Below are 15717 nucleotides of genomic sequence, written 5' to 3'. Positions count from 1 at the left end.
GCAAAAATGAGTTTCTACACAGCCTTGCCATTTATCCTTCCTCAGCTACTGCTTCACCCTTTCACTCACAGTTTAATAAGGTCATACCTTTTATATAAACTGCACATGACATCTCATTAAGTAAAGAGTAGATCATAGAACATCCAGTCAGAGGAGAGAGTCCTGCAGTGGGGCTCCTGGATGATTTATCTGTGTGTTGGATGAAATGCTGCTTCATTTTCAACAGGAAGAAGCTGCCTTTGTATTCAGATTTGAAGACATGCAATCAGTTTTAAAGGGGCAATACTGTATGTAAGAATTTTAATTTAAAACATTTATAATTAAACAAATTTATCAACGGAATGTGAAGAAGGAACAGTTTTGACATTATTGTGTTTTCAAAGATATCTACTGAAATTAGCATGCTAACCAGCTAGCTGTTGGCTATTCTGTCTCGTAATACCACGTTGCTCCTCAAGAGGCGATAGCTCTGTGTAGCTCTGGAGGTGGGCACTGAGTGATGCCCTGCCTCCTCGCTCCTCTCACGCTTCACGTCTTGCCTGAGCTCCCGATTGAGCCTTGTTCACTGAGAGGCTGTGTAGCCTGGTTCTGTTGCCCACACACACCAGGCTCTGGTTCTGGTCCCCGTTCCAGCGCCACTCCCCACCAGCATTCCCTGCTGGGTCGTCCCCCGCCCTACGACTGAAAACAACTACCTCCCAGCAGTCCAAGCAACAGTCCAAGTAAAAAACGCCAATACTCACCCGGAGCTCGAAGCTCCCAGTCCGGACCACAAGCTGCTTGGCTAACTGAGCTAACTTGCTAAAGTTAGCTACAGCTAGCAGCAGTTTGCAGTAACTCTGGTGATATGTTGTCCCCTATAGGCCTAATCACTGTGTTTTTGCATTAACAACAACAGTCACTTCCAGGTAGAAAATTATGGTTTGTTGATTATACACATTATTCAGTTTTCCTGTGATGCATGATGTGACTTTTCCTCATTGTGTGGCGGTTTAGTTACATGCCTAATGAGCTGTTCTCTGTCAGCAGGAGTTTATTGACTAAATATTTTTAGTTGAATGTTAAATTATTTTTGTGTGCGCTGCTGAATGGACTCTTGGGAGCCTGTAAGTGAATGAACGAGGTGTAGGCGTCTCTAAGCTTGGCGCTGTCTCCCTCCATGGAATCAGGACTTGAAGCAGGGGGTCTCTCTTTGTAGCTTGCAGAGTTCAAAAAAAGCCTTTGGTGGCATCTCACCCGAGGGGATCCACCATACACACAGAGGGGGTATCCTACTGGATTGATCCCTCTGCAGTGAGCCCCATGTGTTTCTTTGACCTTTTGGCTACCATCAGTTATAAAGTCACAAACACGGTTTAGTCTTTCAAACATGATCACACTTTGACGCATCACTGCACTGTTAGGTAAAAAGTTAGGTAAATAATGCAGCTTGTAGACATAATTTTGTTGTTTATTGCAATTGATCAAAAATTATATTTTTTTTAGGGTGTTTTGATTTATAATCCAGCCACTATTTATCTACATTTGAAGTAAGTTATCATGCACATACAGCACCACAGTAATGCCAAGTTTTCTTATTCTACCGTATGAATTATCAATAGACCTCAGAGAGCAACTAAAATGCATCAAACAGTTCCTCATTAGATTCTCTCTGAATTTGAAAAGACATTGCCATCTAATATTTCCACTTTTGCTTTGTTTCCATCCAAGAAGGTCAACTCTGATAATGTAGGGTGCTGTATTATAAATGGGGAGGCCTATTTAAATTCATTATAAGCTATTTACTTCACATTTCCTTGTCATTTTTTGATCATTAGTGGAAACTCCCTGTAGTGTTTGGAGGAGTTCTGCAAGGCTCTCTTGGCCAAAGATTAAAGGCATTATCAGCTGAATATTGATATGTTTGATGAAACCCTCGGAGCTGTGGCTTACATTTGTTTGGACGGAAGATATAAGACAAAAATAGGATTCGTTGTCATGAGCTCCCTTTTGCTAATTATTCATACTTTGTCCTTCCCATGATAAGAATCTTATTTTATGGAAAAAAGATGGATGCTGCACATATACAGTACACCTGGGGCATTGGAGTGCTTGTGGGATGCAGCTTATTTGAAATTGAGTCTAATCTTGGAACATAAGTCATGAATTATTACTATTTTTCACTCTGTTGGTACTAGCAGAGATAGCTGACATGCAAAAGTCATTAATTCTAACGTCAAACGAGACAAAAAACAAAGTAAAATATAGGTTCATCATAAAATATGGGTTCATCAGCTTAACAGCAGGGCAAAGGTTAGAATTATTACCTGTTGATTTTCCCATTGTTTAAGATGATATCTGTAACCTATAGATGATGATAAATCCATTACATTATGGATACTGTAACTTATTAGCTAGCAGCTCTTATTTTGTCTTTTATGGGAATTAACCATTTTAATGCTAGGGTTGAGAGGTCAGCTACAAGCCTCCAGGAAGCCAGTTTTTGTAGTGGCTTACATAAGCTTACATTGTGAAAGAAGCGTCTGTAAATGATGGATAATTTTTTTTTGAGCACCACAACCCCAGCGAAATGACTCATTTCACCGTCGCAAACTGGAGCCATTCGGATGTAATATAGCGTCCTTGATTCGGTCCAATAACATTTCGAAAGTCTAGAAGAGCCGCATGAATAAATTATTTTATCCCCATTCAAGTTAGCTGGAAGCTAAACCGGAAGTAAGCCGGCAATTTCAACCCTGTTGCTTATACCTCTTTTGGGGCACCCAAGTCTCAATTACGGGGGTCTGACCTCACCCCAATCTCCCTTATAAATCAAATCTTGCTTCCAAAAGTCAGAAAAACACATGAAACAAAAATGTGCTTGTAGGAAAAACTCCTGCCCCGACCGCTAAATACTAATCATTGCTATTATTAGAAGAAGAATCACTGAGATTAATGACTATAATCTGCCACACAGCCATCAGTATTTCTAATATTCCTTTGCAGACAGGATGTTTGCCTTGTCATGCTCATGTTCTTTAAACACCGCTCTTCTGCTAAATCAATTTTGTGCCATCACGATTAGCAAATCTTGCTGCGTCTGTAAATGTCTTCAACTCTCCCTGCTGCAGCTGTGAGCATGTTTGAACTCGGTGTGACCTAAATGTTTCACCACTTCCTCTGTGTCCTGCGTGGCGCCTCAGCGGTGTCACTGCCGCCATCGTTTGATGGTAATTGTGTCTCTCCTCCGGCTCTACACATGCTGAGATGGTTCCTCTTCCAAAGGCAGTTCCTTCACTGCTCCGAAAAAACCTGCTTGCATTGTCTTTTCCTCGATCTAAATAGCCGGCAGTCAAAAAAAAGCCACTTAAATATGGGCTGCTCTTGAGGAAGTGGAGGGCGGCGCTGTATAAATCCAACAGCAATTATTTATTAGTGACAGCTTTCTGTGGCCATTTTAGTTCAAATGTTTCCACTGCAATTGATCCAAAAGAGAAAAATCCATTTTTATGTGATAGCTGTAGCTTTTAACCAAACTGACTGCTCGCTCCGTAAGGTCAAGGATTGAGTGAGTGAAGTTATTTTTTGCTCCTAGTGTTATTAGATTGCCTATCTATCATTGGAGTGTCATGTGATTGATACTGACTCAGCTTGAATGAAAGATGGAGCGAGGCCATTGTTGCTCTCACAGAAGAGTAAGGCGAGCGGCCCGGCAAAAGATGACTTACAACTTGTGTCATTTATGCTCATTTGAGTTCTTAAACTCTGTTTTTCTTCGTTAAACTTCCAACCTCAGCATATTTAGTGGGGGAAAAAACTGCTGGATAGGCATTTGTGGAAAGATGATTGGCTCTAATTGAGTGTGCAAGTGCTGTTAATTTAGGGACAGTCCACATATTGCTGACCACTTAAAATCGCATGAACTGTTCATTAGCTTTCATGCATGCCTGCCGATTTCATTTTACCATACATTAGCATTCGAGATGTCCAAATTTAACTTTAAATGCACCGGATATGAAGTTTTTAATCTTGCGGTATATGGCCGACTTGGCTTACTTTTCTGTTTTGAACTTGGAGGCACCTCTTCAGGCCTTTAATTGCACACTTGTTGCTCCTTCCACCCACGAGGTAGATAACACCATCTGTTCCGAGTCCACACAGGACCAATCATAATTTCAAAAAGAGAAAAATATATTTATCAGTTCCCTGGCAAAGATTTCACAGTGCTACAGGAAGCTTATTAGGGAATACGAGACACATGTTGAGTTTTTGATTTAAAAAAAAAATTTTTTAAATTACATCATCATCTGCAGAGGGCTACATGTAAGAATATGTATCGATGTTTACATACGTGTTGATCGCAGAGCACTTTGGGCATGATACCACATCAGGCAGATGTCTCTCTCTGGGTTTCAAAGGTGCCAGAGACAGATGCTTCCCTCACATTTCAAAGGAGACATTTTACTGGCATTTTGCCTTGATCATTTTCAGGATATTATTAGGTTCCAACACATGTCAACATGTCGTTAACTGGGAGAAAAACAAAAGTCAAGCAAATAAGTTTGAGTGTGTTTTACTTTATTAGATGTGGTGCTGAAACCACTGGTCAATTAATTCATTAGTCAGGTGTCAGAAAATCGCTCAATCGATTAAGTCGTGACTGGTTCCATCTTCCTGAAATGTGAGGATTTGTTGCTTTCTTCTGTTTTATGTCATTGAACTTTGGGTTTTGGACTGCTGGTCGAACAAACAAGCAGTTTGAATGACTGGTCTGGTCTTAAAGGGATAGTTCTGGTCTTTTGAAGTGGGGTTGTATGAGGTACTTATCCCTCGTCAGTGTCTTACCTGCGGTAGATGACCGTCAGCTCTCCCTGTGTGTGGAGAAGCAGCGAGTAGCGCCGGCAGGAAGCAGTCATTATGCAGAATGTTCCGTATTAGAAAAATACTCATCACAAGATTATAATTAGTGTTGCATCAGTGTGTAAGCACTGGCTCCCAAAATGTAGTGAAGTAGAGGTATAAAGAAGCAGAAAATGGGCAGTTACCTCAATTGTACATTAAGTAGATGTACTTAGTTACATTCCAGCGCTAAAGCAGTCCGATATTTTCGTGGTCAATACTCGGAGAGGGGAACCTCAAGCCTCAGAGAGCTTGACATGTTGCTCGCTGCATGTGTGTGAGGACTTTGTGACAGTGCACTGTGGGGAATATCAGAAGCGAGCGGCTCGGGGCGAGGGCCTGTCACGTGTCGCAGGTTGACTCTGTGTGTCCACAGAGAGGAGGGAGCTGTCTGCATGTGCCTTTAGTGCTTTTCAGAGTAGCTTTGGCAGAGTGGACCTCTAGGCTCATGCCGTGCACTGGGCTTGTTATGGAGTTGTCACCGTTAGGGTGGCAGCGCACAATGCAGCGGCCCTCTCTCCTGGAAGTCGGACAGGATGTACGTGGAGTGTAAAGGGAATTAGCTCTGTTCTGTTTGTGCTTCTTTGACTGTTTTTCACAGATAAATTAAGAAAACCACAACATTAATATTTGTCTGTTTTCCTGTAATTACATTGTTTTGATTCGCTAGCGAGGCTGCACAGGGGGGGTTGAGGATTTCCTGGTTAGAAAGTGAATCCCTGCTGGGCCTTTTTTTTACTGAATGTTAATTGGATTTCATCTGTGAAAGCCCTCCAGTCTTTACAGAGACATCCTTTTTAATCAAAACAGAAATGAGACATGCTAAAGTGATTGCAAGTATCATAACTCAGGGGGGATTTACGGCTCCTAATTGAGATGAAAAGTGCTTAGATGGATTCTTTTATCTTTGCACTCTGCTTAACATCGTATGACTGAGCACTTAATTTGGAATTACGAGGATATATTAAAGAAGATTAAGTGATTTGGTGGAGGGCTTGTGTGAAAATATTGGCATTTTCTGGTAAAGCCGCATCAGGTTTTGCACCTCTTTGGGATTGCATTTAGATGTTTTTTCTGCATTCAAATGAAAATATGATAAAATTCTGATTTCGGAAGTCACTAATGGACTTACGGTGGGATGGCCCTCTTGGATTCCCCTATGTTAGATCAAATGTGATAAAGTAGGGTGTCCCTCCAGTGGACCCCTCAAACATCCACCACTGCGGAAAGTTAAAGTCTGACTTTGCACTCGTTTTATTTTATGCTGTAATGTTTGTCTGGCAAAAGCAACATTGACTCTGTGTCAGCTAATTTTTCTCTGAGTCAGTTTAGGGGCTAAAAATGCTATATAGTCTGTCTCTTTGTTGGGTAATTGTAAAATACTGAGACAAAGCCTATTTGTCGTGCCCATCCCAGCTGTCTGTGGTTTGAGGGGCCATAAAGCGGCACTGCCACCATCCCTCAGTCCTGTCGTCTGTTACATATGAACTAGTGGCTAAACTGACAGGCTTATTTGCACCAGGACACATGTAGCTCAGATGACACCATCGCTCCAGTGCCAAACGACGCTGGTTCACAAATGTATCTCATTGACAAATGAGTGGAGGGCAACAGAGAGCGGGTAAAGAGAGAATACCAATATCAATTCGCCAGTCATTTAGTTTAAATATACTTCCTTTACGGACAAGTGCTTTAGACCTTTTTTCCTCCTGCTGTTCCAATTACCCAAGCACCCATAAAAACCTGAAGTTCTGTCTCTGGAGTGAGATATTGTTGCGCTGCACGTAGCAATAAGAGCGAGATTTAGGATGAGCCTTCCGCTGTGACAGAGACTCGGCAGAGGGACCCTCTCTGTCACCAGATATTGCGGTCCCCAGCCGCTCATTAAAGATGGATCCATTACTTTACAGCTCCGGCTCGGCTTCTCTCCGCTCCTCCTTCATCTACCTTCACAGCCCCCTGGAAGTAAATAAACACAAATGAGCTCACGAAGCGCGCAAGCCAAACCTGTGAGAGGCGGCTATACAGTGTTACCTCACAGCTGTGTGGCCCATTAAGTTCTTAATGCCTTCTATCATATTTCTCATAGCATCTCTTGGTGCTTGGATTAGGTTTATTTAAGAAGAAACTCCCCTGTGAGCTCTGCAGCGTAATGTGTTTGTTGATCACGGTGTGTGTTCCCTCTGGTGTTGTTTGCTTCACCAGTAGTAGTAGGACAGTTACAAAACTCGTTTTTTTCTTATAGTTTAGTTTGTTGTCTCATTATTTCCAATAGTAAAAATAGTTCATGTAAGCATCATGTGAAGACTCTGTATTGCATAATGCCCTTAAACCCTCCAGTATGCTTTGTATGTTTATTTCATGGAGTACTTAAAGTAGATGCACAATATGGGCCCAACAACGGGAAATGGGCTGTTATGTCATTATAGCCGATAAAGATATTGCAGGAGGAGAGGAAGGAGAAAAACGAGGACAAAGATGAGGACACTGCAGACTAAGAAGACAATGACTAAGAAGAAGATGACGATGAAACTAAGAAGAAAACAAGAAGAAACAAGAAGATGACGACTAAGAAGAAAAAGAAGACGACAACGGCAAAGAAGAAGATGAAGAGAAAGACAAAGATGAAGAAGACAAAGAAGATGACGAACAAGACAACGATGGCTAAGAAGAAGACATCTAATGATCCTGATACACTTTAGTATGACAAGTATCAAAGTATATCATAAGACTTTTACCTGATCCTTAAGCCACAAAATAACCATATCAATGTCACCGAAAAATATGAATGATCTGTAAAAGTTATGTAAAACTTTAAAAAGTCTCTTTAGACCAGAGGCACAAAAACTCCCATCAGTATCAGTAGTATTCGTCTCTTCTTTCACCAAACAAGTGAATGAACACACCTCTGTTCTCCCATCTGCTGAAGCTGCGTTTGTTCCTCTTAATGGGTCACTGTAATTGACGGATTCAGGAAGCGGGCACTGCTCCATGGCGTGTGGTTTAGTTACCGGAGTCGTGAGAGCGATGGAGCCACTGGCAGATGTGGGCTGGATGATGCTGCTGCTGTTGCTCTCTGTAGGCCTCTGATCATCTCCTCTCCACCCCACACAGCTCTGCTCCACAGGGACAATACTGCTGGGACAGATGGCCACCTGGGAGCTGAGAACGTAATGAAGCACACCTTTTTTTCCCTTTTTTTTACTCCTCGTCCCCTCAGTCAACCTCTTTTTTTTTCCTAGAACCAACAATCCCTCCATCTCACATCTGGCCGGGCAGCAGAACCGATCTGTTGGGGAACTTAGGGAGGGAGGGAATTGCCTTTTGCAAAGCATGTCTCACGTGAGCGGAGCCACAGAGACTACATGCATGCAAACTCATGCCTTTTTATTTGCCTTCATGACAGTATAGCTATTAGCTGCCTGGTGGTTGTTTTCACTTGTCAAGCGTTACAAGATATCCTTCAGAACTCATGGCCAGTTCACAAATTTCTCCGCACTAGTGAGATGGGGTTTGAGAGGAGAGTGCAGCGCTCCTAATGAGTTCCTTCCATCTAACTTTTCTCCCTCCTGTCGCCTTGGATCCACTCATATTTGGCACTTACGCAAGCGGCTCTCAGAGCTGCTCTCAATGCTGAACTGGGAGGCCACGCGGGCAGACGAACGGTTGTTACTGCGATGTGAGGAGAGCATTTAAGTGATTGTCTCTTTGCAGTGCTTTTGTGGATGATTGACTCTGGTCTGAAGATGATGGCCTGGCACAACCGTTTACCTTCTCGACTCGCATCCGGTCGTGAACATTCACTCTCTCCCTCCTTTTCTTTTTGTTTATCTCGACTCAGATCTAGTGATAACAATCGTATCATGATACAGCAGTTCTGCAATACTTGATAGATTGTAAGACAATCACCTGCGAAGTTATGATGTCTGTGTAACTGTAGAAGAGCCCGAAAAAGGTCAAAAGCAGGAATTATGTATTTATTCACTGCACTGCGGTGTTTGTTTTCACAGAATCAGAAAAGTGAAATGATACAATGCTCAAATATTTACATAAAGTTTTAGCTGAGTGCCTCTTCAACACACACTTTTGTGAAAAAAAATGTTGTGACCAAGCCAGGCAGGTCCGACGAAATATTACTGATGAGACTGCAATTACACAGCTAACAGGAGCCTTTTCCCGAAACAACCGAACGTTTTATGCTCGTTTTATCTTTCCAGCGGTGAAACACTTCTCCAAGTTTCCTGAAGTTAACACTAAAAGGAGACATGACGTAGTGACTCTGGTAAGTCATATATGCAGTGGTATTTGTTTAGAACCCCACATGTTTTTTAATAAAAAATATCGATATTTGGCACCAGTGTATCGATAATGTATCGCAAGACGAAGCAATGCGATATATTGCTGTATCAATATTTTGTTTCATCCCTAACAATGACTATAAAGCTGATGATTAATAACTGTTGAGATGTTTGTCCTCCACACCGATCATTACTTTCTGCACTTTCCCTAGCTGTAACCCTTTGGCTTAACTACCCCACTATTCACTCAGCAGCCTCTTTCACTGAATCCACTCAAATTAGCCCCGGCCGTTCACTGAGAGCCCGACCGCTACGGGACATGTTACAGCACCGAGGCATAAATCATTCCCCAGAGCAGGAGCTGTGGCAGGCCTTAGATGCACATCCACCACCCGAGATTTACGCTGCACATCGAAGCACAGGCCCCCGCAATCTGGAACCTCTCCACCAGGTCATCTTCAAATTGGTTATTGATCTTCAGATCACAAAATGAATCATACGTTGCCAACACTGTTTAGGCACCACGTTTACAGTAGCGTATATAGCTTGTGTTGCCACCGATATGCAGCCTGGGGATGGATTATTGTTTAGAAACCAGGAGAGAACGAGCACCTTCGCTGAACAAGGGAGTAAATAGGAAAAGAAATTAGAAGCAGTCTACCTTGAGATGAATAGGTGTCATGTTGTCATCCAGCAGAGCCTCATTATAAGATATCAAAACAGCTGAAGAAACTGTTGACAGTCGCTGAAGTGACGAGCTTGAAGTTGGCAATTCTTCTGTAGTGATATGCAACAATGTGTGATTATGAGAGCAGTCATTTTAGGGATAATTGCAGTGCCTATCATCATATTATACTGCAGTTTTCCAAAAAGTATTTTGGCAATTTGTCTTTTGTGTGATGGAAACAAATTCTTCGGACTCATTCCCTGTTTAAAAAAGGCAATAATGGACGCCGCTCAGCCACTATATGAAGCTGAAATGCTCAGGATTCTGTCATAGCAGCATCAGTGCTTTTGTCCACATCTAACTTAAATGGGACGGGCTCCGTGGGAGTACTTGGTTTCAGCTCTTGGCATATACTATACTGTGGCGTATTTTTTTTTAATGGGGCTTCACTTCTTGCCCAATTAGGCTCCAAGATGGTGTGTAAATGTAGCTCCTGCCCTGGGAGCAGTTTCCTTATAAATGCCAGAATGGCCATTATCAGAAACTCCTTTGTGAGTGAAAAGAGACAGCTTATAATATAGACTCAGCCCTTAATTGAAAGATTGTAAGAATGGCAGTGGTTCTATCTTTGAAATTTCTCTTAAATGTCGATATTTGAAACAGATATTCTTGTTCCGTTTTGGAGAGAAAATGTCAAGCGCAGTTTCACTTTCAGAGATGACTGCATCATTGCTCATGGCTCTTAAATTACCCACTATATTAACAGTGTGGGGAACACGTTTGGATGACAGGTTCAGTGTGACTAATTGGCTGTTGAATGGAGTCAGATTGTAATCTTGTAGCTGTTATTTTTGATTCATGTGCACATGTTCAATTAGAGAGGCTCATTAGGACGACACAGTGATTAGTGATTACAGCTCATGACGTGATTTGTGAGAGCTGATGTGTTTGTGGGCTTCGGAGCGTGTCCGCTGGTCAGTTGTAAGGACAGGAAGGAATTGCCTCGTGCACTGTCGTCATTGTTTAAAGATACTTGCTGTTTCCATATTTCATGATTTTTAGGATTAAACATTGACTGTAAAAATAGTGGACAGAGCCAACATGATGTCACCCATAGGTTTATGAAGAGCCAGAATGGAGATTAAGGTAGGTGGTGCCAGTCGTTGCCATCTTGGCTGTTCCCTTGACTCCGCCTAACTCCCGGCTATTCAAAAATCGGCAAAGAGGTGGAGCTAAAGCGAGCTAGCCCACCTAGCTGTAAGCTACCAAGCAAGCTAAGGCTAACAAGCTATCTGGGTTTACAAATAAGGAATAGTGAATTTCGGCTAACGCAACTTGCGTGAGTTTGACCATGGGGTTATTTGCCCCAAGATGTCATGTCTTGAAAACGTATGTCTTGACGTAAACATGCATGCTCAGGCATTGTTCGCCAGTTTGCACAAGTGTTGCATACAATTCAACAGTAATGCTGAGCTAACGTGACCTGAACCAGAGAAAATAACATCTGGCTATAACATGCTACAGGCCTTACCTCTGTCAAAATGGGCTGACTTCGCTTGTGATCAAAAACTAGCAATTGACACCTTTGCTAACACGGCCAAACGTCAAGAGAGTGCACATAACTAAATACATCATACATAAAGACATATAACTAAGCCTTTTATTTTGTATCTCGCGTATCTCAAGTGCTTATACGAACAATCAATTGTAAGAAATGAACATATAAGCGGGAAGGTTAGGGTTAGTGCCACATCTTAAACACCACTGTCAGAAGTAATAGCTACTTTGTCGGCGCTTTGTAGATCAACCCAATTTTACAGCGCTTCCCCCGACATCTTCTCCGACCTCGTAGTTGTTGTTCACCACGATGGGAGCTTGTACTCCAGCTCAACAAATGCCATCAGCTCGTGAAAGTCTTCTTCTTCCACAAAGCTTAACGGGAGAATACCTTCGTCTCCCATTTTTACTCAGTAGCAGTTGCTGTACATCACTGTGTGCCATTTATAAAAATTGTAAACTTTTTAAATATAGCAGGGTCGATTTACTTTTTATATTCAATATATGAAAAATGTGATAATACGTTAAACGACTAATGACATCCAAACTTGCATAGACGCTGCCTGTGCGTTGCTTTTGTCATCCTCAGGTAGAAGCCTCTGTATCCTTTCATTTCTCTTGGACTCTGGCAGGCCCCTGAGCAGGGAGGAGGGAATCTGGATGGACAGCTCTGCTCCCCTCTGCTCCCCCTGCGTCGATAGCAGCCAGCAGGTAAGGCTCTGTCTCCGTCTGCAGCGTGGCAGACACTTATTAGTGGTAATGTACTCCCATCATCCATCTCCAGGTGGGCTTCCGCCATTGATCTCGACGCCAAGGCTTGTCACTAGCTGCTCCTCACGCAGTGAAAGTACTGGTCGCCGGCAGCTCTGGCTTCAGATGACCCAGCTTAATGTTCTGTCGATAGACTCGCAGCTGGACAGCCGGCAGTGGAACTGTGAGGTGACTTGCACTGCAGTGTGACATGTTTTCCACACTGTGGTGCAGACATTTATGAAACCTGAGATATTAGTCTCTGATAATCATATTTGTTTGGCAGTGACTTCAGAAGACATCACACAACAGATGAATTTACATCTCTATTCTCTTTGAGTTGGACTCTTGTAATACAGTGAAATTGGATAAACCTTTCTTGGATTTTGAGCCTGTGTTCTAAGTTGAGGTAGAAAACACCATCCTCTCATTTCGAATGGAGCGAATGCAGCGGGCCCTGGCAAAAAAGCTGGGTCAACTGTCTATGAACCTCCAGGATCATTTTACAGTTGCCTGAAACAACATTCCCCCACCAATGCAGATATTTTAGCCTGAATCCCAGCTCATACAACACATACAGTACATACAAGACATGCGATGGTACAATTATCCCACGAAGCACCCCCGGGTGCTTCGTGGGATATGAGGTTTCGGAGCCATTGACGCTAGTCTCCCGTTGGAGACCTCCAGATTGCTTCTCTGATTTTGGCCAACGTCTTATCAGCAACGCATGGGATCATTGGACTTCCACCGCAGATGGAAGTTAGAATGAGAATCCGCTTCTGTCAATCTGAGGCAATTATTCTGAAATGTTGGATGGCCTTCTTTGTGAGTTGTTGTCCAAATGAAGGACTGCAAGTATCTTGGGGTCTTCCTTGCAAGAAGGTGTAAGATGGTGTGCGAGATCAGCAAGTTGATGGGATCCTGACCTTTAGAGATGGACGTGTTGTACGAATCTACCAGGGTGAAAACATTTACCAGTGTGCATTCCAACTTTCATCTGAGCTTTGCATAGTGACTGAAAAACTGAGATTGCAGACACAAGTGCTGAATTGAGTTTTTTATTGGCAGGGTGTCTGGGCTATCCCCGAGGGACAAGGTGAGCAACATAAAACTTCCAGAAGGAACTCAGAAGTAGAAATGTGCTGCTTTGAATTGAAATTAGCTAGTTGTTGTCTGCAGTATTTGATCAGAATTCCTCTTAGATGCATTTATGTGGACGTTTTCTGGGAATGTCCGTGTCGGAAACGTAGGACATTCAGGATCAATGACATATCGTACTTGGACTGAGAAGACCTTGAATCTCTCAGAAGAGTATGAGATATTGTGATAAAACACAAAGCTGCTGAAAATAGAGACAGTGATCAGCATTATTGTGGAACTGGACAGTTTGTGCTTCTAACACACTGAACTGTTTGTTTAATGAGTCTGCAAATTTTTTCTTAATCTCAATTTGTATTCCAAATTTAATTGGACCGGTTCATGGAAGCTTGACTAAATGTTTAATGTTTTTCGGGCACTTGGTCGACCTGGTTCAGTGGTTTAACCAATGGAGAATTAAATTTGGGTCTCTCCCCAAAGACCTTATCAGATGCCAGTGAAACGAGGCCATCTGTTGGGAGTGTGTTAGCGAAGTGGCCATACTGCAAACAGAAAGCCCTATGTAAATGAGTTCAGTTGTTCCTCCAGTTACAGTTGTACTTGAGATTGATCATTATGATTAGAGTTTCACTTCACAGCCGTGTTAGCTTAGCATTATGTTTGAATACAGAAATTAAAGGGAGTAAATGTGTTCAGTGTAGTGTTAAAAGCCCATTATAGATGATTTTCGGTATTTGTTATCACATTTTTTCTTTTAACTAAAACTGATTAGTTTGGGGTAAATGCCATGCATTTGGATCACCATTGAAATTATTAAAAAGCAGGAAATTATTATTTCCCTGTGGATTGACTGCGTTGTTTATATGTGCCATTTTTTCCAGATAAACTTAAGTGAGCAACCTAACTGAATCATCCCACAACATCTGGAAGTCGCTACTAAAGTAGTTTTCAAAGCTATGTAGACAAAGTGTAGAAATGTAAAAGTTGCAGTTTTTTTAAACGTGACGATTTGCTGCTCTTCTTTTCGTCATTTATGACAGCAGATTGAGAGTCTTTGGGTTTTGGATGGTTAGTTGGACAAAACAAACAATTTGAAGACGTCACTTGAACACAACATTTCATTTTTTTCATTGTGATGGCCTCATTTCCACAGCCATTAAAACTGTGCCACCAAACTAATTTAAGAATCATATATTAAAGAAAATGAGCCAGATGGAGCTTCGACTATAACAGAAAACACCGACACTGTGAGAGTTAATACGCTGAAGTTCATTTTATTTCTGAGTATCAGTTTTTGCTACACGACAGCTTTATTACAGCTAAAATTGTCTTCCATCAGCAAAATAATGTTGTGGCCTAAAAAAATAAAGTAGCCTTTTGTTTTCTTTTTCATAATGACAAACATTTGAGTTTTCACTGAACATTCATTTCATAAATAACTTAATAAATCACAATATTCTCCCTGTCAATGACGTTTTACACATTAATTTATCAAGCCACATTAATACTTTACAGTACATATAACAGCTGGATTTACTCAGGGAACACTAGTTACTCTTTATGAATGAGACATGATAAATATTACATTCTTCAGACAGCAAACACCAAGTAGAAACAGAACATTAAACATTTATAGAATATTACATCTGGCAGGAATTCTGGAAAACAGTTTGCATCACTTTATTTTAAGGCATTTTTGTCACATACGTGTACTTCACCAGTATTTCACTATATCTTAATTTAGCTTTTCACATGATGAACATATAAAAATACAGCTAATATGTACGAATAAACATGCATGTGTGTCGCTGATGGTCTTTTCTTGATCTTCACGGTTCACATTCACTTTGGCTGATGATACATAGATGCATAACAAATAAAGAGTCGACAGCTACCCTCACGTAATGACCGCTAAAGACCACACTGATTCGATTGGCTGTAACATGAACCACCACACACTGAACTAAGACTCGTGCAGAAAACACTTTGAACGGACATTCTTGACCAGAACATGCATGATGTAGATTGCCACATTTCAGTTTTAATGTTACCAATAACATCTGATATTTCTGAATATAAAAAATAGCAACTATAATTTATTTCCTAATACGTAAGCTCCATGCATCTAATGATTTGACTTAAATTAAATTGCACATATACCCTCACAGCACTTTCTATAGTGTTATTGCACAAAGTACCTACATCACTACCCTCATTCTACCCCTAAGTGCAAATAAAAAGCACTTCAGTACACATGAACACAGTGGTTTGCCTCAGTCACCACTGGACTAATAGATGAACACTGTTCATAACACTCTACACCTATTAACTATTGCTATAATATAGAGCACATACAGTACGACAGGATGACTTCAAATGTGCCACTGAAACCATATCACATATGCTTTCCCTCTACACATTATTTATAACCCGTCCTCTTTGTTTACAGTACAGATATTCATTCAT

Source organism: Pagrus major, chromosome 20, assembly GCF_040436345.1.
Source record: "Pagrus major chromosome 20, Pma_NU_1.0".
NCBI lineage: Eukaryota > Metazoa > Chordata > Actinopteri > Spariformes > Sparidae > Pagrus > Pagrus major.
This window is presented reverse-complemented; position numbering follows the sequence as displayed.